This window comes from Pan troglodytes, chromosome 13, assembly GCF_028858775.2.
Source record: "Pan troglodytes isolate AG18354 chromosome 13, NHGRI_mPanTro3-v2.0_pri, whole genome shotgun sequence".
In the NCBI taxonomy this organism is placed as follows: Eukaryota; Metazoa; Chordata; class Mammalia; order Primates; family Hominidae; genus Pan; species Pan troglodytes.
The window spans coordinates 14,170,047-14,197,706 of NC_072411.2; the positions used below are offsets into that span (position 1 = coordinate 14,170,047).

The 27,660-nt window shown below is 39.3% G+C and overlaps 2 long non-coding RNA genes across 2 annotated transcripts; one reads left to right on the top strand and one right to left on the bottom strand.

Annotated features, from left to right (window-relative positions):
- Positions 1–502: 502 nt before the first annotated feature.
- On the bottom strand, positions 503–27,657 carry LOC134807962 (uncharacterized). The gene is made up of 3 exons (XR_010149687.1): positions 26,339–27,657; positions 2,217–2,366; positions 503–1,757 (listed from the first exon to the last, which is right to left on the bottom strand). It is a non-coding gene; the product is annotated as an uncharacterized LOC134807962 (long non-coding RNA).
- LOC129143291 (uncharacterized) lies at positions 514–5,618 on the top strand. Its single transcript, XR_008546548.1, has 2 exons — positions 514–605; positions 5,039–5,618. It is a non-coding gene; the product is annotated as an uncharacterized LOC129143291 (long non-coding RNA).
- Positions 27,658–27,660: the final 3 nt, after the last annotated feature.

Consider the following 27,660-nt stretch of genomic DNA (forward strand, 5'->3'; position numbering starts at 1 on the left):
TTAACCTGCTGCTTCCGGGAGGAAGACAGTCCCTCTGTCCCTCTGTCTCTGCCAACCAGTTAACCTGCTGCTTCCTGGAGGACAGTCCCTCAGTCCCTCTGTCTCTGCCAACCAGTTAACCTGCTGCTTCCTGGAGGAAGACAGTCCCACTGTCCCTCTGTCTCTGCCAAGCAGTTAACCTGCTGCTTCCTGGAGGACAGTCCCTCAGTCCCTCTGTCTCTGCCAACCAGTTAACCTGCTGCTTCCTGGAGGAGGACAGTCCCTCTGTCCCTCTGTCTCTGCCAACCAGTTAACCTGCTGCTTCCTGGAGGAAGACACTCCCTCTGTCCCTCTGTCTCTGCCAACCAGTTAACCTGCTGCTTCCTGGAGGAGGACAGTCCCTCAGTCCCTCTGTCTCTGCCAACCAGTTAACCTGCTGCTTCCTGGAGGAGGACAGTCCCTCTGTCCCTCTGTCTCTGCCAACCAGTTAACCTGCTGCTTCCTGGAGGAAGACAGTCCCTCTGTCCCTCTGTCTCTGCCAACCAGTTAACCTGCTGCTTCCTGGAGGAAGACAGTCACTCTGTCTCTGCCAACCCAGTTGACCGCAGACATGCAGGTCTGCTCAGGTAAGACCAGCACAGTCCCTGCCCTGTGAGCCAAACCAAATGGTCCAGCCACAGAATCGTGAGCAAATAAGTGATGCTTAAGTCACTAAGATTTGGGCAAAAGCTGAGCATTTATCCCAATCCCAATACTGTTTGTCCTTCTGTTTATCTGTCTGTCCTTCTCTGCTCATTTAAAATGCCCCCACTGCATCTAGTACATTTTTATAGGATCAGGGATCTGCTCTTGGATTTATGTCGTGTTCCCACCTCGAGGCAGCTTTGTAAGCTTCTGAGCACTTCCCAATTCCGGGTGACTTCAGGCGCTGGGAGGCCTGTGCATCAGCTGCTGCTGTCTGTAGCTGAGTTCCTTCACCCCTCTGCTGTCCTCAGCTCCTTCACCCCTGGGCCTCAGGAAATCAATGTCATGCTGACATCACTCTAGATCTAAAACTTGGGTTCTTGGACCAGGTGCGGTGGCTCACACCTGTAATCCTAGCACTTTGGGAGGCCGAGGCGGGTGGATCACAAGGTCAGGAGATCAAGAAGACCCTGGCTAACACGGTGAAACCCGTCTCTACTAAAAATACAAAAAAATTAGCCGGGTGTGGTGGCAGGTGCCTGTAGCCCCAGCTACTCGGGAGGCTGAGGCAGGAGAATGGCGTGAACCTGGGAGGTGGAGCTTGCAGGGAGCCAAGATCACGCCACTGCACTCCAGACTGGGAGAGAGAGCGAGACTTTCTCAAAAAAAAAAAAAAAAACTTAGGTTCTTGGATGTTCGGGAAAGGGGGTTCTTTATCTAGGATCCTTGAAGCGCCCCCAAGGGCATCTTCTCAAAGTTAGATGTGTGCATTTTCCTGAGAGGAAAGCTTTCCCACATTATACAGCTTCTGAAAGGGTTACTTGACCCACAGATGTGAAGCTGAGGCTGAAGGAGACTGATGTGGTTTCTCCACAGTTTCTCTGTGTGGCACCAGGTGGCAGCAGAGGTCAGCAAGGCAAACCCAAGCCCAGGGATGCGGGGTGGGGGCAGGTACGTCCTCTCTTGAGCTACAGCAGATTAACTCTGTTCTGTTTCATTGTTGTTGTTTAGTTTGCGTTTTGTTTCTCCAACTTTGTGCTTCATCCGGGAAAGCTTTGGATCACAATTCCCAGTGCTGAAGAAAAGGCCAAACTCTGGAAAAAATTTGAATATTTTGAGCCAAATGTGAGGACCACAACCTGTGAGAATGGAAAATAAATCCTGGGACCCCAGACTCACTAAGCCAAAGGGAAAAGCCAAGCTGGGAACTGGCTTATGCAAACCTGCTTCCCATCTGGTTCCTAAATAAGAGAGCTATTACACAAAGATAAAAAAGCTACATCCCTGCCTCTACCTCCATCGCATGTAAAATGTGTATTCAGTGAACGCTGACCAAAGACTGAAGAAGGCAACCATTTGCCTCTGATTTACCCACACCCATTTTTTCCACTTCTTCCCCTTTCCCCAATACCCACACTTTTCCCCTTTACTTACTGAGGTCCCCAGACAATCTTTGGGAAAAGCACGGACCAGTTTTTCCTGTGGTTCTCTGTTCTTTTCTCAGGTGTGTCCTTAACCTTGCAAATAGATTTCTTGAAATGATTGAGACTCACCTTGGTTGTGTTCTTTGATTAGTGCCTGTGACGCAGCTTCAGGAGGTCCTGAGAACGTGTGCACAGTTTAGTCGGCAGAAACTTAGGGAAACGTAAGACCACCATCAGCACATAGGAGTTCTGCATTGGTTTGGTCTGCATTGGTTTGGTCTGGAAGGAGGAAAATTCAAAGTAATGGGGCTTACAGGTCATAGATAGATTCAAAGATTTTCTGATTGTCAATTGGTTGAAAGAATTATTATCTACAGACCTGCTATCAATAGAAAGGAGAGTCTGGGTTAAGATAAGAGACTGTGGAGACCGTGCATAGTTGCTTCCTGATCAGCTCTTTATTTGATTGAGAGTGAGGCAGGGAAGATTAGAGGGAAGCTTACAGTGGAATTCAGGGCTGAGGCTGCTATTCTTTTGCTCCTTGTAACTTCCTACAGTGTTGTCAGCATCAACATAATTCTCTGTGGGGTTGGTCTCAGAGCCAGGTTACCTTGTCTTGGGTCCAGTGGCACCCTGACTGGCTTGGTGTCCTTGAACAAGTTACCTAACCTCTCCATACATCAGTCCCTCAGCTGTAAAATTTAAAAAAAAAAAAAGAAGAAGAAGAGTACCTACTGTATAGCCTTGATTTGAAGATTGAATGAGCTGGTATTATACGTTTAGAAGCAGTGCCTGACACGCAAAAGACTCTCAACAAATACTATCCTTTACTAATATCCTGTGTGTCTGTATCAGAGCTGGTGGGGTGGAGGGACAGAAAGAAGTGGGCTTGCTCTTGGGCTCACCCCTTATCCTCCAGTATGTTAGAGCTTCTTACAGTGGTTTCAGGCAGCATCTGAAGACAGTAAAAGCAGAAGCTCCAAGGCTTCTTACATTCTAGCTTGGAAAATCACATCACATTGCTTCCTTCATATTTTTTTGGCAAATCAGGTTGCAAGGCTTGCCCAGATTAGGGTAAAGAGGCAAAGAGGCTCCTTTTCTTTTCTTTTTTTTTTTTTTTTTTAGTCAGAATCTCGCTCTGTTGCCCAGGCTGGAGTGCAGTGGCGCGATCTAGGCTCACTGCAAGCTCTGCCTCCTGGGTTCACGCCATTCTCCTACCTCAGGCTCCCAGATAGCTGAGACTACAGGCACCTACCACCACGCCCAGCTAATTTTTTTTTTTTTGTATTTTTTAGTAGAGACTGTGTTTCACTGTGTTAGCCAGGATGGTCTCCATCTCCTGACCTCGTGATCCACCTGCCTTGGCCTCCCAAAGTGCTGGGATTACAGGTGTGAGCCACCGTGCCCGACCAAGAGACTCCTTTTCTTGATGAAAGGAGTATTGAAGTCACATTGCATGTCCTTGCAAAGGGACATGCAGACCACATTAGTGAGAGTATGTGCCTGTATTTTGCAATCTGTAACATGGGCATAAACTAAGTGTTTTCCAAAGGGAATAGGGCAAAACAAAAAGGACCTTGACCACTCCTTTGGCCCTGAATAAATCCAGGAAGCCTAAGAGTATGACTATCCTGAGGTAGAAAGAGGGTCACATGCTGGATAAGAGGTACCTGGGCTCTCCACTTACAAGAAGAGAGCATGGTTACATTTATAATCACCATTCCCAACATGCTGTGAGTGCAGGCAGCTACCAGGAGGAGAACAAAGGAAATAACCAGGACACCCATCTCTAAACCTGTTAATTTAATCACATGGAACACTTCTATTTAAAATTCCCGAGAGTTAAGATGTAAGAATGCTTATCAAGGTAAATGCTGTTCACACTGCTTGGAGTGTCAGGCCTAGATCTCTATCCATCAGAAACAACAATATCAATAACAACAACAGCTACATGATGATAGGGCAATTTCTGAAAAGCACCATGTATTTTATCGATACATGTCCGTTGCAGAAAATCCAGGTGAATCCAAAGAAGAAATAAATGTCTTCCACAATCCCATAGCCCAGAGCTAACTAACCACTATAAAGAACCCAGCGTGGTTTTAACTAATGGATCAAAAGATGCTCATCAAAGGCTCTGAGCTTTCCTGAGTGCTAACAGGAAACATCCAGCATCACTGGTCCCTCCAAGGCTGCAGGTGTCTTTGCCCATAGTGCCTGTTTTGTGTCAGGGAAAGAATCAACCTGGGAGCCAAGCCCAGGAATCAGGATGACCAAGACATACTGGACAAGGAGGGAACAAAGCCATCCAAGGACACTCAAGGACAAACCAAGCAAATGAATTTAAGGGAGACCTGCTCATGGTCTGCTTTGCTGCTCAGCATGGCTGGGAGGCACAGTGGAAGATCATGCATCCTGCCCCTGGGACTCCTCTGCCAGAGCCTGAGAGCTTTCTCCTGCCCACAGGCTAGGGGTAGGACAGTTGGAATTGATCCATGCCTTCTAGCTAGACTGTGAGTCCCCTCAGTCTTGGGCATGGTGACAGCCCAGCATCAGACAGAGGTCAGTATCAAACTAGAAAAGTTAATAAATGCTGTCAGATTTGTAGACCCAAGAAAATATAAACTGCCAATCACGAAGGAAAAAAATCTCTCAATGATCTCATCTTTATATGATTCCCTTGCTGCCTGGAAATTGACATTTCCTTGGGGATAATCTGGTCATAGGATTGGTGAAGGTGGAAGGGAGGCAACCTCCGAAGGTGGGGCCCTCTGCTCACCTGGGACAGGGAGGGCCTGAGGTAGGTGTCTGTGTGGGCTGGGGAGGAGGATGGGAGCAGTGCTTCTAGATGTTTCCACTTTCTCCTCATTAGATAATAACGAATGGGTGATTTCCCTAGTCACTGCAGTGTGAGGAAATCTACAAAATTAATTTCACAATACACTTTACAGGATAGGTGGAGAAACACATGAAGCACAACTGCAGTGGATTATAAAAAATGGCCTTTCGAGTTGAGCAATAAATTCGTTCAAGCAGCCATTCTGAAGGACAAACGTGGCTCTGTATTTAAGAGGGGCATTCCAGCACTTCTCTAGCCACTGGGTTGACAATGACTCACCAAAGCCTCTGGTAGCCACCACAGGACACCCAGAGCATATGTTTTAAAGCTGAACACCAAACTGCGGACTTCGGGAGTAAGTGAACTGACTGGTTTTTATTTTGTTTTACTGCTTTTAACATTACAGTAACTGTTACAGGTTCCAGCAGGCTAACTGGGTGGAAATGAGTTTGGTTTCACTTAGTCTCTCTAAAGAGAAAGCAAGTCGGTAGACTAATACCTAATAAAAGCAAAGCTGCCAACAATTGAAATTGCCTGGGCTGCTCTGTGTGTCCCACATGCATGGGTGTGGGTGCCAGTGTGTGTGCGTGTGTGCATGCATGTGCATGTGTGTTGGGATAGAGTGGTAAGAAAATGGGAAATAATAAGAATGTTCAGTCCATAGCCCTTCATTATAAAAAGGTGAGCTGTAATAAATACTAGTGCCACATTTAGCCAAAACTTTGCTCCAGCCAAAGGTGATATTTTCATGATAACATCCTATGATTGCTTTGTTCTTCGTCTTTTATGTTCTTCCTAGATGGGCTCAGAACATACAAGAATTAAGTACACATCTTATTTTCCAGTGATAATGCTACCGGCAAATTCTGTTGTTTGTATAAACATCAGCCATGTTTATATAACTAAACTAGTGTTTTGTTTTGTCAATTCAGCAAGAAATTAGACCAAATGGTGGCTTAATGCTGCATTGATTTGGCTATCCATTTCTTTTCACTTTTCTGCAAAATATTTAATACATTATTAAATTGAATTATGCTGATGCCACAGTTGTTCTTATCTCAATTGTCTTAAAATTCATTTAATTTTTTTTCCTTTGGTTTCATTATTCAAATTTTAACTTCAGTTCTCAAGATTTTATCTGATGGAAGAGATGGAGTCCATTACTAAGGACTCCATTGTGCTCCATCATGCCAGAGTTGTAAAATAGATCTTTTAAAGGAAATATACTGTGATTTTTTTCTATTTAAGAGCTTCCTCTCCAGTTGAGCATGTAAGAAAATTATACCAGGAGAATACAGTAAACTCTATGAGGCAAGCTATAAACATGCAGCATTGTGATTAAGGCTGGTCCTCCTTCTAGAAACATGCTAGGATTGCAATTTCATACCATCCTTGAAGTTAGAGAGAGCCACGTGACTCATTTAGCCAATGAACTGTGAGCAGAATGACATGTCACTTCCAGCAGAAGCTTTAAGAATCTGAGAGACATTCATACGTTTTCCATGTGCTGTAGCCTTATACCCAAAGCCTGGGTCCCAAGTGACCATGACAGGCAGAGCTCCCTGTTGAGCCACAGAGATTTACAGAATGTCTGTTAACACAGCATAATCCAGCCCATCCTGACTAATCTGATATTAACATGTATAATAAAGAATTCTATCAATGCTGAGGGAAGATGATTAGTTAAGGTCCTAGGTTGCAAGTCTCAAAACCTCTTCTAAGGATTGTAGACAGGAAATTAAATGACTTCTAGTCCCTAGAGTTCCCAATCTCCTACCATCCCATCCTAATATGACAGAAGTAATTCCTGAGTTGCTTCTGAAACCAGAGCTTCCCTCGGAAACCTTAGCCTGCCAGATGGCTTCTTGGAGAGCTCTCACTCACTTTTCTCCTTCTGCTATTGCTGCTCATTCATTCCAGCTTTTAAAAATTCATCTTTATCCATGAACCTCCCTTCTAGAAAAGTCATACAGGTGCTTCCAGGAGGCTACATGGGCACCCATATTTTTCTAGCCACATTCATTAGACCAACGCAGCAGAGAAGAAAAGCCTCAATAATTATTATGACATGGCATGTTAGGATACCAAGTAAATTGCATTTGTAAAATATGATTTTCTGTTGGTGTTCACTTCTGCTCTACTGACATTTGGTAAGTATTATTGACTGACTGACTAACTAATGTGGTCATTAGTCTTCATAAAGAAAGGCTCTCTACAAAAACGGAGGGATGCCCTTTTTCTGGCATTTAATACGTAAGAAATTGCCTCCGATAGAAACCAGAGTTGCCTGATTACTATCAGCACAGGAGAAATGTATTAATGTGCCTTTCTAGTAACAGGTTTTTAGGAAGTCAAATATAAACAAATCTGTCTATTTGTGTGTGTGCATGTGGTAGTGGGGAGGGAAGAAAAAAGGAGGGGGAGAGAAAGAGAAATAAGAACCAAGTTTATTATACTGTATTCAGGGGGAAAAAATTTTCCCAAGGTTCTAACAGAAGAGCAAAGTGCCACTGTCAATAGCCTCAGTAGTGTTAGGGTTGCTTTTATTTATTTATTTATTTATTTATTTATTTATTTTTCCTTTTTTTTTTTTTCTTTCTCTTTTTTTCTCTTTTCTTTCTTTTTTTTTTTTTTTTTTTTTTTTTTTTGGACAGAGTCTCACACTGTCGCCTGGGCTGGAGTGCATTGGTGCAATCTTGACTCACTGCAACCTCTGCCTCCCAGGTTCAAGTGATTCTCCTGCCTCAGCCGCCCAAGTAGCTGGGATTACAGGTGTCTGCCACCATGCCTAGCTAATTTTTTTGTATTTTTAGTAGAGATGAGGTTTCACTATGTTGGCAGGCTGGTCTCAAACTCCTGACCTCGTGATCCACCCACCTTGGCCTCCCAAAGTGCTGGGATTACAGGCGTGAGCCACCGCCCCTGGCCAGGATTGCTTTTATAGCCAGTCTTCAGGTGCCCACTGTAGGAACAATGTCATTTAACCCTCGGGATTATTCTGTGCCAAATATGGATAATGACTAATATTCAACACAGATATTCTCAGCTCAGAAGAGCAATTAGCAAATTCATAAATTAAGTGCTTGCTTCCTTTTTATTCAAATAAAAACGTTTGTTAAAAGATATTATTTTGCTTTACACTTTTTCTCTCAGAAATAAACAGATGCTTGAATTCCCACAGTGCTGCTTGAGCCTCACACCATGTCATCCTGCCAGGCACCCAGATCCAGTTCTAGAGTTTCACATGATCATGAGTGTTGGTTAATAAGTCAATGTGAACTGGGAGGGGAGATTTTTCAGGAGGGACACAGGGCTCTCCCTTTAATCACATACACTCCCTGCTTTCATTGGAAAGTGTATAATGATGTCAGAGTGCCCCAGAATGGAGCTAGTTGGAAGACTGCCGTCATAGGGATGCCTTAGTGAATTAACAAGGTTTTAATTTCTGGCTCTCAACTTTGTAGATGTAAAAGTTGATTTATCAATATGTGAGAAAGGATGAATCTTTCTGAAGGTTATGTCATCACACTCACTAAGCACACAGAGAATAATGTCTAGAATCTGAGTGCCATGTTATCAAATTATACTGAGACTCTTGCAGTCACACGGGCTGACATGTAAGCATCGCCATGCCTAGTACAGACTCTCCCTGTGGATGAAATTATATGGGATGCTAAATTATAATCAGAACAATGTTTGGTGAGCCAAAACTACAACAAGGGAAGCTAATTGGATGAATTTATAAAAATATGCCTCAGCCAAAATAGCTTAATTCAGTCTCCCTTATCATAAGGATAATCTTGCCTAAAGGGACAGTAATATTAAAGACACTAGGAATAACCTCTGTACTTTGGACAGTAGACCTGCATAGCCCATTAGGCCTCAGTGAAGTCTTATGCAAGACCGGAAGCCAATTTGCCATTTTAAGGTGATTCTCCATGTTTCTGCTCTAACTGTGCTTCACAATACTCAAGACACTGAATCAGGATGTTTCCTGGAGTGCAGGGAGCTGTCCGTGTTACTGAGCAGTTCTCAGCAACACAAAGATCCTACTGACTCCTCATCAGACTTCTTTCTCACTGGAATTTTACACCTGGGCTGTTAACACCAGGCCAGGTCAAATTCAAAGGAGAGAAAAAAGCTCATTATGAAGGGTAAAATCCAAAACACTGTGCATAAAGATATGTGTGCACAATTTTTATACATAAAGATTTCATAAAGCCAAAGCATCAGGAAATGAAAAGAGATACAGAAAGAAAAATGATGGTAAATGAGACATTAATTTACCCTTCTAATCTCTATCACAGCAAAAAGATAATTAAAAAATCTATATGAGGACCACAAAATACACAAAAATTATGTAGAAAAGCCTATAGCCTGAAAAAGTATACATTGAAATTTGTGTGTCCATAAAATGTTTACAAAATTCAGTACATATTACACACCCCACCCTAAAAACATCTAAGCAAAGTAGAGAATGTAGAAATGCTACAGATTATATTCTCTGATTATGACACAACAAAACTAGAAATTACAGCATGGAAATTTAAAAGCTTTCTCTTAAATAATTCTATGTCAAAAAGAAATCCAGGCCGGGTACAGTGGCTCATGCCTGTAATTCCAGTACTTTGGGAGGCCAAGGTGGGCAGGTCACTTGAGGTCAGGAGTTCAAGACCAGCCTCGTCAACATGGCGACACCCTGTCTCTACTAAAAATACAAAAATTAGCTGGGCCTAGTGGCGCATGCCTGTAATCCCAGCTACTTAGGAGGCTGAGGCAGGAGAATTCCTTGAACCCAGAAGGTGGAGGTTGCAGTGAGCTGAGATTGCACCACTGCACTCCAGCCTACGTGACACAGCAAGACTCTGTCAAAAAAAAAAAAAATGAAATCCAAATAAAATTTCCAGAATATGTGGAAAATAGTGACAATAAAAATATTACACATGTGTAATCCCAGCATTTTGAGATGCCAAGGTGGCAGGATCACTTGAGACCAGGAGTTCGCAACCAGCCTGGACAACATAGGGAGACTCCATCGCCACACACGCCAAAAAAATTTTTTAAATAGCCAGGTATAGTGGTACTTCTTGTAATCCCATCTACTTGGGAGGCTAAGGTGGGAGAATCACCCAACCTCAGGAGTTCAGGGCTTCAGCAAGCCATGATCATATCACTGCACTCCAGCCTCAGCAGGAGTTTAATGAAGGGTCTCTTTCCAGGGTTAAGGGAACTGCTAGGGTTTGGATATTTGACCACTCCAAACTCATGTTGAAATGTGATCCCCATTGTTGGAGGTGGGGCCTAATGGGAGGTGTTTTGGTCCTGAGTGTGGACCTCTCACGAATGTCTTGGTGCCATCCAAGTGAGTTCTTGCTCGCTCTTTTTTTTCTTTTTGAGATGTAGTTTCACTCTTGCTGCCCAGGTTGGAATGTAGTGGTGCGATCTTGGCTCACTGCAACATCCACCTCACGGGTTCAACCCATTCTCCTGTGTCAGCCTCCAGAGTAGCTAGGATTACAGGGGCCCACCACTATGCCCAGCTAATTTTTGGTATTTTTAGTAGAGATGGGGTTTCACCATGTTGGCCAGGCTGGTCTCAAACTCCTGACCTCAGGTGATCCATCTGCCTCGGCCTCCCAAAGTGCTGGGATTACAGGCGTGAGCCACCATGCCTACCTAGTTCTAGCTCTCTTAATTCCCACAAGAGCTGGTTGTTAACAAGAGCCTGGCACAAACCCCTCTCTCTCTCGCCACGTGATCTCTGCACATGCCAGCTTCCCTTCCCCTTCTGCCATGAGTGGAAACAGCCTAAAGCCCTCACCAGAAGCAAATGGTGGCACCATGCTTCTTGCACACCTTCAGAACTGTGAAACAAATAAACCTCTCTTCTTTAAAATTATTCAGCCTCTGGTATTCCTTTATAACAACACACACACACACACACACACACACACATGCAAAAGCAGACTAAAACAGGAACTAATTAGAAATGGTGATGCACCGAGGGATTGGCACCGAGGCTCCCCAACAGGAACTGAGGCCATGGATAGAAGGACACATTCATGTTATTTTTTTCTAATGGTTAAGTAATTATTTGCTCTTACTCTCAAAATTTCTGCCAAGGCCTCCCATGGACCAAACTCAACTAGAATCTAGGAAGCAGAGAACCTGAGTGTTGCATTCAGCAGAAGTCAGCTTCCTAGGGAATCTTGCAGGAAGGGTGAAGGTAGAGAATCTGGTGGGGAAGCAAGCAAATGCCCATCACATGCACTTTCCTCCAACAGAGCGACTCAGATGCTATAAAACTTGCTAACGCAGTCTCAGGGTCTGATCACAGTAACATACAATCCAGGTTTTAATCATCAGAAATCACAGTCCTATTGTCTTCTGCACAGACTCAAACACACTTGGAGGTCATGTTCAATATGAATACCTCACAGAGAAGGAAATTTACACACGAGAACTACATCTGCAGAAAGCCAGCTGGCATGTCAACCATTCAAAAATTCAGGGTGTTCGGGATAAAGAAGACTCAGGAAGACAAGTATGAAGCATAATCTGTGACATTCCATGTGGCAGACGTTAGACACATACAAGAGAGTTGTTGGAAAGCGGAATTTATCTTCATATAAACAACACTGAGCTAAATCTCAATATTTCAGATCTCTAGAACTATCCATCAGTGAAATGGATTGCAAATAGAAAGAGTAATACCATGTAACTTAAGAATACAATCATGGACGAGGCTGCCACCTGCTGTTGGGGGCCACTGCAGAAGAAATTCCAGAACACTGGACTGGAGAGCACCTCACTTTCCTTACAGCTCTAAGTTTGTGACTCAGTGACCTGATTCAGTACCATATACACAAAGACCCACTTACACAAATGACTGTTCTTCACACTAGGCCCATGGAGACAGGGATAAAATTCTGAATTTGCTCAGATACCTTCTCCGCTACTGACATCTAGGCATTACACAATTCATCTCTTCATATTTAACCTTTGAAGTTTGCTACTTCTCAGAGAGACTAATGAGTAGTGAGCAAATATCCTGAAGCTGAGAATGCTTCTACCTCCTCTCAAAACAACGGAATATTCATCAAAACACAGCAGTTCTGCACTTAACTTTAGGCCTTTTCTTACACCTTGTTTCTTGGCAGTAACTGTGGCCAGAATAGCTCTTTCCACAGATAAATGACCTTTTGAAAGGATAGGGTCTCTAGATAGAACAGCAAATGCCTCATTCCAGAAGGTCTTCAAGAAGAAAATGTTGTGGTGATAACAAACATAACTGATTATAATCTATTCTGTGAAAAAAGCTTATGAAACTGTAGATGTGTGTATCTAGTACATAAGAGCTGAATGTCTATATATATATAGATATATATACACACTCAAATAAATAATAGTTATCTCTAACTAGAGAAATTCTAGTTGCCTTATATTTTCTTCTTTTTCCTTACTATATTTTCTACAATAAACATGTGTTTTTAACAAGAAAAGTCTTTTCTGGTGTGCTTTTTAATTTTCTTTGTTTAAGTGAGAGTGAGGCTACATAACTACATGGCTAGGTAGACTTTTAGAAAACTTGGCTGCTCTAGAAAATTGACATATCCTGATTTCTTCCATAGCTTGGATCTTGACCTAGAGGGAAATATAAAAATGTTGACTTGAACCTGAGGGGTGCCATTTTCACTGCTGAAGTAGTTACATGGATCATGAATTGGAGAAATGACTTCAGCAAAACGGGTGTTAAAAACAGAAAGCACAAGTGACCCACAACAGATGATGGAGAACAAAGAGCAAGCTGGGAAAAGCAGTGGCCGTTAATACAGAAAAGAAGAAGTATAGCCACAATAAATATTAGGCAGACAGCAGTTCAGCAGTTTATACTATTAAGCTGTTGTTTAGGGGAATGGTAAACTGACATGACCCTTGAGGTAGGTATATATAGGTAAATTCTATGTGTCCCTTGAAATAGGTGTATGACACAACTTCTGGCGTCTACATGGATTTGGTCATTCTAAAGTAGCCATGAGGCTTAAGACAGTTCAGCTGTTTGGGGATAAGTTAAACCATTTGTCGTTGTCTTTCTGCAATTTGCATATCCTACAGTTATCATTGCCATTACTGAATGGCACAGAGAAAAATTCTGGTCTAAAGTGGTTCTCAAACCTGGTTGCTGGAGGGCCACCCTCAGTGATGATGATTTAATCTGTAGAAGAGTAGAACATTGATAGTTTTTATATATCTCCAGGTAATTTTAATATGTAACTGGGGTGAGAATCATTGACGTAATTGTGAGAGGATAATATTCAAGAAATGTGGAGATAAATAATTTTCTTCTCGACATTAAAAAAATCTAATAAAAGTTTTATCTTTTCCCCTAACTCAGGGTCATCAGCCTTCAAGCTTCAGTCTCTGTGTGTTCACAGGTGCTGTAAACACACGCATCATTACTAATATCCCACTTCAGTGCTATTGCTGCTCCCAAAACTCCAGGTATTTTTAACCTTATAAACCTCCAGAATAATGAGACCACTGGGTTCAGTAAATTGCTTTGTTTTGAAGCAGTATTAGACAAAGTGGGAGACTAGAAGATAAATCTGTCAATGACATGTCCTTTAAGACTACTTAGATTTTGTTGAATTTGTGGATCATTCCTTACTTGAGCAAATGGTAAATTAACTCTCTCTTTTCTCTCTCTCTCTCTAGCTGGCACATTTTTTCCAGTAGCCATTCTACTTGGTATGCTTACTTATCAGCTGTCCTCCAGGGGCCTCACATTAGATGTTTCTCTTGACTAACCAAACATGACACACAGCTGAAGTCAGAAAAACCAGATTGATAATTTCACTCAAACTATTTTCCTTCATTCTAACAATTTACTGGAGTACACAATTGTGACTATTTTTAGCCATAGGAACTCATAGAAAGACCAACTTCATTAGACCTACAAAATCGAATTGTGTAACAGTATATGCAGTATGTGTAGGAATAAAAAGCATTTCTCAAATATGCAGTACTGGATTTTGCAAAAGCACCTTACACTTAGCTATAAAGGAGTGGAAAACACAAAGATGAGTAACTGCACCTTTCAAAAGACTAGAGCTATACCAATAATACAAAGGTGTAAACAAATGATGATGAGATGACAAAGGCTGAGTGTTTTCTATTTGGAAGTTATGTTGTTGAATTATTTATGTATATAATTTCATGCAATCTTCATGTTATGGGGGTGTTCTAATCCACTGTGACTCTGTCCTTAAATAAAAGGGAGATTTGGACATAGAGAGAGGCACACGGGGAGGATGCCATATGAGAATTGACACTGTGCTGTCACAAGCCAAGGAACTACTGGAAGGAGAGAAAGAGGACTGGAACAGTTCCTTCCTTAGCACCTTTTCAGGCAGCCTAGCCCTGCCAGCTTCTTGATCTGGACTTCTCACCTCTAGAATTGTGAGTCAATAAATCTCTGTTGCTTAAGTTACCCAGTTTGTGGTACTCTATTACAGGAGCCCTAGGAAAATAATTCATTATATAATCTGCTAAGGTAGATATGATCATTGTCTCCAATTTCCATATGAAGAAACGATGCCTCAGGCATTGTGTTGGTTGTCCAAAATCATACAATCCTGACTCACTTCAATGAATTCTTCATTCAGCAAAATTTTTAAGGTACCTTAAAAAAATTATGTTAACTCTTAGGTCCTTGCTTTAAAGCTTCAATGGGCTTTTCCTTTGCAAAGAATAAAATCCTAATACTTAAGCATAGCTCTCTTTCCTGGCTATGTTTCTGACATCCTCTTGTACCATGCTCCTCCTTAATCATTCTGAGGTTACATCTTAAGTCCTTTCCCCTTGCCATTCCCACTTCTTGGAATACTTTCCCATCAAGTCTTCAAAGAACTGGCTTCTTTAAGTATTTGGTCTCAGTTCAAATGTCACTTCCCTGTAAAAGCTTCCTGGCCATCAAGCCTTCTTTACACACTCTATTTTATTTTTTCATGGTTCCTATAACAATCTAATATATTCTCAATTGATTAACTGTTTTGCTGACTACTGCCTTCCATAAGAATGGAAAGAAAACATGGCCAGGTGCAGTGGCTCACACCTGTAATCCCACCACTTCAGGAGGCTGAGGCAACATGGCAAAACCTTCTCTTCAAAAATTTTTTTAAAAGTTAGCTGGATGTTGTGGAGGCAAGAGGATCACTTGAGGATCACTTGAGTCCATGAGGTCAAGGCTGCAGTGAGTCATGTTTGCACCACTGCACTCTAGCCTAGGTGACAGAGCTAGTCCCTATCAAAAAAAAAAAAAAAAAAAAAAAGAATGGAGAGAATGCTACATGAGAGAAAGGATCTTATTTATCATGTTCACCTCCCAAGAGGTGAACATATCCCCCAAAGCCTGATAGAGAGAAGATGCTCATTAATATTTAATGCATGACCATGTGCAGACTTGGGAGGAAAAATATGCCTCAGCCTATCAAAATTGGATCCTTAATAAACAAGGATGCTTCTGTATCATTTCCCCACAACACCGAACAAGTGTGGCTCACTGTGGATGTTTAAGCAAATGCATTGTTTTTCCAGTTATATATCTGGTAGAGATGAGGCCATTGATAGGAATGGGAAGACGATCTCCTTTTATTTTGATGACCCAGCATGGCTGAACACTCAGTGACTACCACTGCACTTTGTTGTACTTTCAGCATTAGAGATGCCAGCCCTGTAGGATATAAAACAGGAACATCTAGTCCTCAATTATATTCAGAATTACTCAAGTCTTAGAAACACCACTTGTCTTTTTTCAAGGGAGAGAAATGCTCAAGTGATGGGCTGAAGTGAAGGGAGGGAGTCACTCACTTAAACGGTTCCCTTAGGCTGTGTGGATGCAAACAGCATTAGACAATGATGCTGACAGTGGGAAATGCACTGGAGATGATGATTGGCAAAGCCCTCATTTTCTCCCCATCCACTATAGATACTGACAGCAAAGGTTTATCACAATGACAACTATACACTCCCAATATCACAGAAGAAGGAGGAATAAAAGGGTATATTATGAGTGACTGAAGTTTAGAATAAATTAATAAATATTATGTCCCTCATCCATAGAAACCACAAAGGTCTAGTAATGCTAAGGATATAACAAGAAAATAATATGAATATTTGCTTCCCCTTCCTAGTGTAATAGAGTAAGTTACAAATGGCTTCAGGAAGGGGAGAGAGGAAGAAGAGTGGATGAGATACGTAAGAGTGCCTGAGGGCTAATTTTATGAAAGCTTTGGGAAGTTTTAAGAAAAAGAAAAGCTATTTTTCAAGGTACGTGTGTGTATGCGTGCGTGTGTGTGTGTGTGTGTGTGAAAGACAGAAGAAAGAGGGAGACCTAAGAAGACTATGAGACACTAAGAGAAAAATTAAGGTAAAAAAGACACACACTTAGAAAAACACACATAGGGAGGAGGGAGGAGGTTAAGACACTTTACTATGTGCTGTGAATGGAAACTACAAACCATTTTTGATATATGCAATATATATACATATATACACACATATACATATGTATTTAAAGATTTAAATTACATTTTCTCTTTTTTTAGAGATATGGTTTCACTATGTCTCTCTGGCCAGGCTGCAGTACAGTGGTTGTTCACAGTCATGATCATAGCACATTATAGCCTTGAACTCCTGGGCTCAAGCAACCCTCCTGTATTAGTCTCCCCAGTAGTTGGGATTACTAGCATATGCCACCATGTCCACCTTTATGCTTTTTAAAGTGAAAAACCATAATAAGAATGAGGCAGCTCAACTTAATAATAAAAACATTTCGAATGTAAAGAAATTTACCAAAGAAAAACAATCAACCCCCTTAAAATTGGGCAAAGGGAATGAACAGACACTTTCAGAAGAATACATGCATGCAGCCAACAAACATACAAAAAAAAAGTTCAACATCACTGATCATTAGAGAAATGCAAATCAAAACCATAATGAGATACCATCTCACACCAGTCAGAATAGCTATCATTAAAAAGTCAAAAAATAACAGATGCTAGTGAGGCTATGGAGAAAAGGGAATGCTTATACACTGTTGGTGGGTGTGCAAATCAGTTCAATCATTGTGCAAAGAATAGTGATTCCTCAAAGAGCTAAAAGCAGAGCTACCATTCGACCCAGTAATCCCACTACTGTGTATATACCCAAATGAAAATAAACCATTCTACCATAAAGACACATGCATACAAATGTTCATTGCAGCACTGTTCACAATAGCGAAAGTATAGGATCAACCTAAATGCCCATCAATGACAGATTGGATAAAGAAAATGTGGTACATATACACCATGGAATACTATGCCGCCATTAAAAAATGATATCATGTCTTTTGCTGGAATATGGATGGACCTTCCATTATCCTTAGCAAACTAATGCAGGAACAGAAAACCAAATACAGCATACTCTCAGTTATAAGTGGGAGCTAAATGATGAGAACTAATGAACACAAAGAATAAAACAGACACTGGGGTCTACTTGAGGGTGGAGGGTGAGAAAAGGAAGAGAAGCAGAAAAGATAACTATTGGGTACTAGGTTTAATACCTGTGTGATGAAATAATCTGTACAATAACCCCCTGTGACACCAGTTTACCTATGTAACAAATGCCCCTAAACTTAAAATAAAAGTTAAAAAAAAAAGAAAATTAAAATCTCCTTATCATCTACCTGGTAATATGAAAAACACATATCTTTCATTCATTCCTTTCAACTGATGAGGAAACTGAGGCATCGGGAGTTAGTAAAAGTCCACATTGAGATATGAGACCCACCACTGGCTGGACGACGTGGCTCACACCTGTAATCCCAGCACTTTGGGAGGCCGATGCTGGTGGATCACCTAAGGTCAGGAGTTCGGGACCAGGCTGGCCAACATGGTGAAACCCCCATCTCTACTAAAAATACAAAAATTAGCTGGGTGTGGTGGCAGGCACCTGTAATACCAGCTACTAGGGAGGCTGAGGCAGGAGAATCGCTTGAACCCAGGAGGTGGAGTTTACAGTGAGCCAAAATCACGCCATTGCAATCCAGCCTGGGCAACAAGAGCAAGACTCTGTCGGGAAAAGAAAAAAAAAAAAAACACCACCACCATTTTGCAAGTGTTACCACTATTGTGTGTTAATATTGTAGAAGTATTCCTAATTATGATTTCTTTGTATTCCTAATTGTAATAGCTTTGTATTTGAAAAATTATTGATTCATACTCTATATGTTATTATTTTATATGCGATGACAACAGAATATATTATCATGCTCCTTTTGTGAATCTCATTCATAATATAAAGTATAAATTTGTGATTTTGCTTTAATTTGAAATATTAATTTCAAATATGTTATCACAATTTGATACAAACTATTGACAGTAAATCTGTGGATTAAGTAATGTCTTAGTAGGTATTGGGAAAATTTGAAACTAGTAACATGGAGGACTATTGTCATTGTTTATTTCAAAGCCAGTTAAAATTCTGCAAAGCAGTGTACATAAAAATAATTTCAAGAAATTTATAAAATACCGAGATTATGGTGTATAAACAACTTTAGATTCTTTGTTTAAGAAATTCTGCCAGTTTGTAATATATGCTTCATTCAAAGTAGCTAAGGGCTGTACCTGGCTAATAGTAGGCACCTAATATTTGTTGAAAAGGAATACTGAGTAGCTGGGACCTCCTGAGTAGCTGGGACCACACACATTTAACCTGTATTTATAAAATTACTGTTTAGAGAATAACATTTGATGGAATCATGCTTTTACTTTCTGCTTATGACTCAATTGTTTGTACTGACATTAACATCCCAAATCCTTAGCATGGCCTACAAGGCCCTGAGCAATGTGGCACCTGCCGAAGCCTGCTGCCTCATTTAATAACTCTTTGTCTCTTTCCCAGATCCAGCCACTCTAACATTTTTTAGTTCCTGGACCAAGACAAGCTCTTCCCAGAACCTGACCTTTGTACCTGTTCTTTATTCCTGGAGTATTTTTCCCCTGACAAATGACTTATCATCTATCATAAATCAGGTTAAATGGCACTAACTCAGGGAAGGCTTCCCTAACTGCCTCCCTTCTCTAACCAAATTAGGAACAATTATATGGCCACATAGTATCGAATCAAGTTTATAATTTTAAAATAATTGGGAGATTTTGTTGTTTAACACTTGTTTTCACTATAAGACTGTAATTACATGCAAGTAAGAACCATGCCTGTTTGTTTACTCCTGCCACAGTCAGAATAGTGCCTGGAATATGCAGTAAGGGCTGAACAAACACTAAATAAATAAACAAGTGAATAAATGGATATTGTCTCGTTTTTAGAACAGAGTACTAAATGGATCATGAACACTAACTGGTATGTCACGTAGGTAATTTACAAGGGCTAAAATTTCAGCTCAGATTTACCTTTTCCTGGATACAGGTCTTGATAGGTCTCTTGATGTCATTTCACTTCAAATTCTTCCTTAGAAAACTTGGACAATAGCATTTGCTGTCTTGTCCAAATTGTTACTAAGAATCCAAAGAGATATCTGACATGAAATGACATTGGAAAACATTAAACACGATTGAAATAATGCTAGCCAATATGGTTATTATTAGAAACGAATTACATTTTCAACTTAAAAATAGTAATACTTATTGCAGACTCAAATGTGCTTATTCTAAAACAAGTAAATGTTTGCCTATGGTCTGAGATTCTAATCCACGGAGTTCATTCTAATCCACATTCAACACTATCATGTACCAGTGGGCCTCATAACCCACCTAGCCCTGTGATTTTTCAGGTTCACTTTTCTAAACTTGCGAATTAAATATTTATTATTAAATATTTATTTTCTTAGTTCAGAAGAGGAAAAAAACTATTGTAATTGTTGCCCATTTCAGGAGAAATCTTGCATATGAAAACAAGAGATAAATATACACAACTGAGGGCTGTGGTTTAAACAAAATCTTGAGAATGTTTTTTGACCTTATACATTTGTGCTTTAGTATAACAAAATGATATAGACAAAGGTAACTTTTAATAGAACCAGTCACTAAATTTAAAAAATGACAAATTCTTCTGCTTAGCTAAGCAACAGAGAAGGTAAAATACTAATTCAATTCATCAATTTAAGCAATACTCATTAAGAGCCAAGTATGTGCTTACTGAATAAGCTGCTAAGGTTTGGTGGTTACAGAATGTGCGGTGAAATGATGTCTACATCACAGTCCAACATTCACAGAGTTTAAAAGCCTACCAAGAATCAAGACAGACACAAATACCTAACATAGACGTTTGTATGTGATAAGAGAGCCAGAGTACAATTTAGGAGAAGAAATTCTATGGAAGGAAGATTCATTTCCATTAGACCAGAAAAGACAGCACATTTGAAGGCCTGAATAAGAAATATTCTGGATAAGATATTGTGGCTGCCACCAGAATGGCTCTTGATTATCTCTACCTCTTGGTATTTATACCCTTATATAATCTCTTTCCTATAGTATAAGCTGGTCCCAGGTACTTGTTTCTATTGAATAGAATAGAACAAAAGTAATGAGATGCCACTTCTGAGATTAGATTATAAGATACTGTGAATTTCATCTTGTGCCCTCTCCCTCTCTCTCTTTCTCTTGCCCTCTCATTTGAATGAAGCCAACTGGCATGCTGTCAGTGGCCCAGTGTAAGTCCTGTTACAAGAAATTGATGATTGCCTGTAGCCAACCCTAAGTGAAGAACTGAGGTCCTCAGTCCTACAAATGGAGAGAAACTGAATCTAGCTAAGAACCATGTGAGTGAGCTGGGAAGAAGATCCACCCTCAGTTGAAATTTAAGATGACATACTGAGCAGACATATTGAGACACACTGAAAGTAAGAGAGCAGGAGGAAACAAAACCAGGGTCATACAAAGAACACAACTGATTTTGAGATTCTCACATAAGTATTACACCTTCAGTGAGCACGTGTACTAGAAATTAAAAAAATAAATAAAATAAACCTTCAAAGAGAGCTAGCAAATAAATTTCCCTATGTTCTCAGCTCTGAGTGGAGAGAGAAAATGTTCCCTGTAGAGTTTATAGCCAGAATCCAGCTCTCAAACAGGTTTCAGCCTGAACTCACACAATCTGTGTGGCTTCCAAATTTGCAAGCTGAGAATTTAATTCAAAGTGGTCTCAGGTTGATAGCAGTCCAAAATGCCAGGTGGGAAAAAAAATTCTCTCTGGACAAATAAATCATCAACGCAAGCTCATAAGAGCAGGTTTCAAAGGTCATGAGCTTCTAACACACACACACAAAAATCACGCACACAAAATGGGGGTAGCAGCAACATGGGTAGCGTATTCAAACTTGAAAAGACTTTAAATATTTGTATTATTAGATGTTGATTATGAAACATATTTTAATGTGGTTAATTTTTTTAAGGAATCAAAACTATGAGTAAAGACCAAGAAAACTGTGCTGGATGGCCACTTCCACCATGGCTCCCCTCCTACTTAAGTCTGGGTACTGAGTCACCCGAAGTCTTCAGGCACATGGTTCCAGGTTTGGGTTTGCCTATGAAAGAAACTCATGAGAGCTGGAAGTGAGGCGTGAAGAGGAGGTCTTCACATAAAGCAGGCTTAAGGATTCGACACAGCAGGTTTGACAGATGTGATGGCTTGCATAATTCTTTATGAGCTCCCACTGTCCATCTGGATAAGATTTACAGACCTTTCAGAAATTCCTATAAGCCTGGGTTCTGTGCCCACACTCTAGACTGTCAGGCTAAGATCTCTGATATAAAACAGACCTCTTCTGATTTTGTCTAGCTGCTTTTCTAATATCTATTCACCAAGCTCTTCCAATAATAGCATAAGGACCTAATTAATATTAAACTTTTATCTTTATAATACTTAGGATGTCTTCTGTTTTCCTGATCAAATTCTGACTACTATTAAAATATAAAGATTGTCCAGAAATATATTTAAAAAAATCACACATTGATGTTCTTTAAATGAAAATATAACAATTGTATGGACTAGGATGATTACAGTTGTTCAGTTCTGACTGTTATTTGAAGAAAAAAGCAATAAGAAGCCTCAGCAACTTAACAGAAGGAGCTGCCATTTACTAGGAGAAAAGATTGTAGATGAGAGTGTAGCAAAGGTCAGAATTCTGTGAAGCTTGAGATGTCTATTATAATGAATTATCTTTTATACTCACTACAATTTCCTAACAATTTTGGGGTTTATATTTTTGAAAGAGATATACCTTTAATTTTCTTTCTTTGTACTATTGTTAGGTAACTTTAATGTGCAGATTATACTACAGTGAAAGTTGCCAATGACAAGGCAAAGTCACTTACATCAGACCCAAAGCAAAGTGGAGCCGGGTCGTGAAAAGGGGATCTTGTGTGTGTGTCCACGATAAGCACTATCACAAGGACTTTCTATCAACTCACAAGAAATTTCTGCCCACCCAGCACACTCTGTTTGTCCAGCTCATCCTGTAGCTGTCTCTATAATAGTACCTATCATAAAAAATTCCTCAAGACTGCAGCATTTCAGATAAGCCACCCTCACAAGAACACTTGCCTAGCAATGGCTGTTTCTGCCAGTAAGTTAACACCAGCTCCTGCATCAGGCCCTGTGACCAATGATGTTTGTTTCAAAACAGCTTGCATAGACTTCTTTTTGTCTTTAAATATTTTCCTTACCTCAACCTCTTGGGATGCACCTATGATTGATCATAGCACAAATATCTCAGATTATAATCCTTGTTTATTTCCAAATAAATTTATTTCTTTGGAGATCCACTTTTTCTGTTGTTATACATTGACATTGTTATCATGAAATTGGTTGGGTGATGTGTCTTATTTTCTTGTCTCCAGAAGAATTTCTGTAACAGTGCAATTAAACGTTCTTTGCATGTTTGCTAGAACTCACCCGTAAAATTGTCTGAGCAACCAAAGCCTGGTTTTTGTGTATAGTTTTTCTTTTGTGATTGGGGAGGGGGGTTTATCGTACTGATTCAAGGTGTGAAGGTAACATCATTTTGATTTTATACATCTTCTTCAGTCCACTTAAGCATGTTACATAGCGTTGTTTGTTCTTTTCATGATATTCTTTACAGTAGTCTCCTAAATGTTCCCTCTGCTTCTGCCATGAGCCCCTACAATCTATTTCAACTCAGAAGCTATAGAGTTTGTTTAAAACATGTAACATATTATGACACCTTTCTTACTGTAAAACATCCCATGGTTTCTTGTAGTATTTATAGTAAAAGTGAAATTTTTATGATGGCTTGAGAAACTTTTCCCATTAGATGTCCAAGTGCTGGTCTGCTCTGATCTTCTCATCTTCCCTTGGGTGATTCTGTGGCAGTCACACTAGCCTCCTTGCTGCTCCACAAAAACTCCAGCATGATCCTACTTCAGGATATTTGCCATTGTTACTGCATCTGCCTGGAACCTTTTCTCCCATATAAACATAGAGATTGCTCTTGCCTGTCCTTCAAGTCTATTCTTAAATGTCCCATTCTCTGTGAAGCTTTCCTGCCCACCCTATTTAAATTACAGACTTCACTCCCAATTCCCCATCTACTTTAAGAGTCTTCATTTATCATTCCTTGACAAATTGTAAATATACATGTTCACTTTTTTATCGTCTGTCTCCAAATACTGGAATGTTAAGTTCTGTAGTGTCAGATATTTCTGTTTGGTTCACTGGTGTATTCTTAAAGCATGTTACATACTAGGTATACTCAATGAATATTTGTTGAATAAATATCACATTGGGCTTATTCCAGAAATTCAAGCTTGTTTCAATAGTTAGAGCAATCTACAAATGTAATTCATTACATTAACTAATTAAAGGAGCTAAATCACATCACCACCACAATAATGCAGAAAAACACATTTGATACAACTCAATATTCATGTCTGCCTAACAAACATCTCATGATACTAGGAAAAGAGGAAGGGATATATTATTTTCATGTATAAAACACTAACCATTGTAGCATGCCAATATACTCAAAATTCAATGAAATTCCTATCAAAATCTTAGCATTCCTCTTAGTCCTCAACAAAGCATTTCTAAAATGTGTATAGAAGACCAAAGGGCCAAAAGAGTCAACTTCTGAAGAAGTGGAAAAAGAAAGTTGAGGAAATCTTAAAACATGTTATTGAGCTTAAAGTTGCAAAAATAAACTCATGTACCATAATTCATGAGTAGAAAAATAGACTAGTGGAATAACATAAAAATAAAAACAATGCTTACATAAAATGTTGTAACTGATTTGGATGTCATTCGAAATCAGTAAGTACATAGATGGACAATGTGATGAAAGATGCTAGGCAAATAATGTGGTAGGGAGAATAATGGCCCTCAAAGATGCCCATGCCTAACCCTGGAACCAGTGAATATGTTACACTGAATGCAATAAAGGCTTATCAGATGTGATTCAGGATGCAAACCGAGATGGAGAGATCTTCCTGGGTTATCCAGATGGGCCCAGTCTAATCACATGAGTTCTTAAAAATGGAGAACCTTTCTTAGCTGAGTCCAGAGAGAGATGTGACAATGAAAGAATGGTCAGAGAAATGTGACATTGCCAGCTTTAAAAATAGAGAGGAGAGGCAATGAGAAAAGGAATGCTGATGTTCTCTAGAAGATAGAAAAGGCCAGGATATGGATTCTACCCTAGCCGCCATAAAGAAACATGCCTGTCGACAACTTGATTTTAGTTCACTAAAATTCATGCCTGATTTCTGACTTGTGTACACTGTAAGATGACAAGTTTGTGTTATTTTAGGTCACTTACTTTGTAGAAATTTGTTACAGCAGTAATAGAACAAGTGGTTATCCATATGAGGCAAATTAGATTGGATACCTATCTCCAACAGAAATCAATTCAAGGTGAATTCCAGGAAAATACTTAAAACATTTAGATTAAAAATAAATGAGAATTTTTGTTACTTTTGGTAGGTCATAGAACCAAGAAAAACAAACATTAAGGAGGAAAAATGAACATATGACTACATCAAAATATAAAACTTCTCTATTTGGATGATATCATAAGGTGACAAATCATAAACTGTAATATTTGCAACATATATATGAGTGAATAAATATACATTTAGAATATATATGAACTCCCAAAATTCAACAGGAAAAATAAGACATAGAACAAGCAAAATGCATAAACAAAAGAAGGCAAAACAAAAATAATAACTGATAATTATATGAAAAGAAGCTCATCTTCATAGATGAGCAGATAAATGCAAATTAAAACCACCCTGAGGTGCTTTTTACATCCATGAGCCTGATAAAAGTTAGAGTCTAAAAGTAATAATTAACAAAGATGGGAAGTAACAGAAAATCTTGTCCATTACTGGTTAAAGTATAAACTGATACAGCTACTTTATAGAATATTGCATTATAGAATAAAGTTGTGAGTATGTATATGCAGTGACTCAGCATCTTCATTGCTAGTATGTACTCAAGAGAAACTTACAGGAGTGGACTAGGAAGTACATACAAAATGATTACAACATTGTTTGTTATATCAAAAAATGAAAAAGACACCCAATTTTCCAGCAAAAAAAATAAGTAAAAATAAATCCTGGTGTATTCTAACAATGGAATAATATATAGCCATTAAAATAAATCAACTATTACTGTACATATGAATGTAGGTATCAGCAAAACATATTGTTTAGTGAAAAAGTAAGAAGCTGAAGAAAAATATATACAATATGGTTACATTTATATGAAGTCCAAAAACTTGCAAAATAAAGAAATGTATTTAGAAATAGATTCACATGTGAGAAAACTAGAAGAAAATTAATGAAAGGATAAAAGGGATAGCAGTAATTCTGAGTAGTTGAGGGGATTTCAATTGGAAAAAAATAGTATCATATTCTTTAAGTCAGGTAGTGGGTATTAGCATTTGTTTTACCATCGTTCTTTATTCTTATAGCTACACTATATATTTTCAATGTATTTAATGTATTTTTTGCATAATTAAATATTATGCAATAAAAATGAGAAAACAAAAAAGTAGAAAATGATAAATTACAATAAAGAAATGGAGAGAAAATTATAATCTAGTTGAGTAATGGTATATTACATAGCTATTTTCCTAAGTAGATGTATGTACATGATGTATGCACGATTGTACATACATGTTCTTAATTATATATAAATATATGTACATATTTTTAATATAAAATACTAAACAAAGTACACCAAAATATTAGCTCCTATGTTAGTGAGAAAATGTTTTGTTTTTTTGTATTTTAAGTTTTACATAGTAGGTGTATTTGTCTGTTTTCATACTGCTATAAAGAACTGCCCAAGACTGGGTAATTTATAAAGGAAAGAAGTTTAATTGGCTCACAGTTCAGCACCGCTTGGGAGGCCTCAGGAAATCTACAATCATGCCGGAAGACAAAGAGGAAGCAAGCCAGCTTCTTCGCAAGGCAGCATGAAGAAGTGCCGAGCAAAGGGGAAAGAATCCCTTATAAAACCATCAAATCTCGTGAGAACTCACTATCACAAGAACAGCACAGGAGAAACTGCCCCCATGATTCAATTACCTCCACCTGGTCTCTCCCTTGACCTGCGGGGATTATGGGGGCTATGGGGATTACAATTCAAGATGAGATTCAGGTGGGGATACAAAGCCTAATCGTATCAGTAGGCATGTGTTGAATTTTAAACTCAGAGAAAAATACTAGTGTTTTTATAGGATTCTTACTAAAGAAAAACCAGAAAGTAATAAACCATCTACGCTAAGACATAAAATTCAGTTGTTTAGTTACAAGATAGAATGTGGCCTTGTAAGAAAGCAAATTAACTTCTAACATACAAAGCCTTAGAGAAGATTCAAGTGACTGACGGATCTTAAACAGAGCTATTATTACAACTAAAACTGCAGTAAAATATCCTCAGCAACATAGATGTGTGTGTTTCACTAGTCAGAGCAATACAAGTTTAATGAAACTCCATTGGTGGTGTTTTTAATCAGACAATTTCTGAAGATGTCCTGGCTTATTCATAGATGCAAGCCAAATCTCTAGAAGAGTATCATAATAAGAAAAAAAAGAATACAGGCAATTGAGAGCTGTTCCAAAGTTTAGGGAGTTTTTGTAAGGAATTAATAAATAAAAATGTTCTTGAAAGAGAGAAATTAATATGCAGTTCATACTGCCAGAACTGCAGGCAATTTATCAAACTCCTCTAATCCTCCAAAATCGCTATTTTTTTTTTGACACACACTTTACAGTACAGAAGAAAATGTCTCCGGCAATAAATCACAAAGTTAAAATTACCTAGTCTACAATTAACTAGACAGTGATGGTAAATCATTTTCTACCAAAAGAAAGAAATGTCTTGTCTATTCAGGTTCTGCTCTACTTAAAAGTTTTCCCTGTTGGCGAGCAAGTGTTAGAAAATCATATTTTATACGTACATTCAGCTTAACTATCATTCAGCTCAGGAAGATGACTCAGGGCCTTATCCATACCTTCAAGTTTGCTCTTAGCAAGTAATTGTTTCAGTATCTATATCAAAAAGGCTTAAGTCTGCAACATGTTTCTGAATGATTAACAAGGTGATAGTCAGTTCTTCATTGAATCCTGGATGCTTTATTTTTCTTAATAAGAGGAATTCATATGGATCAGCTAGAAAAAAATTAAGAGGAAAATCACATGGAAAGTT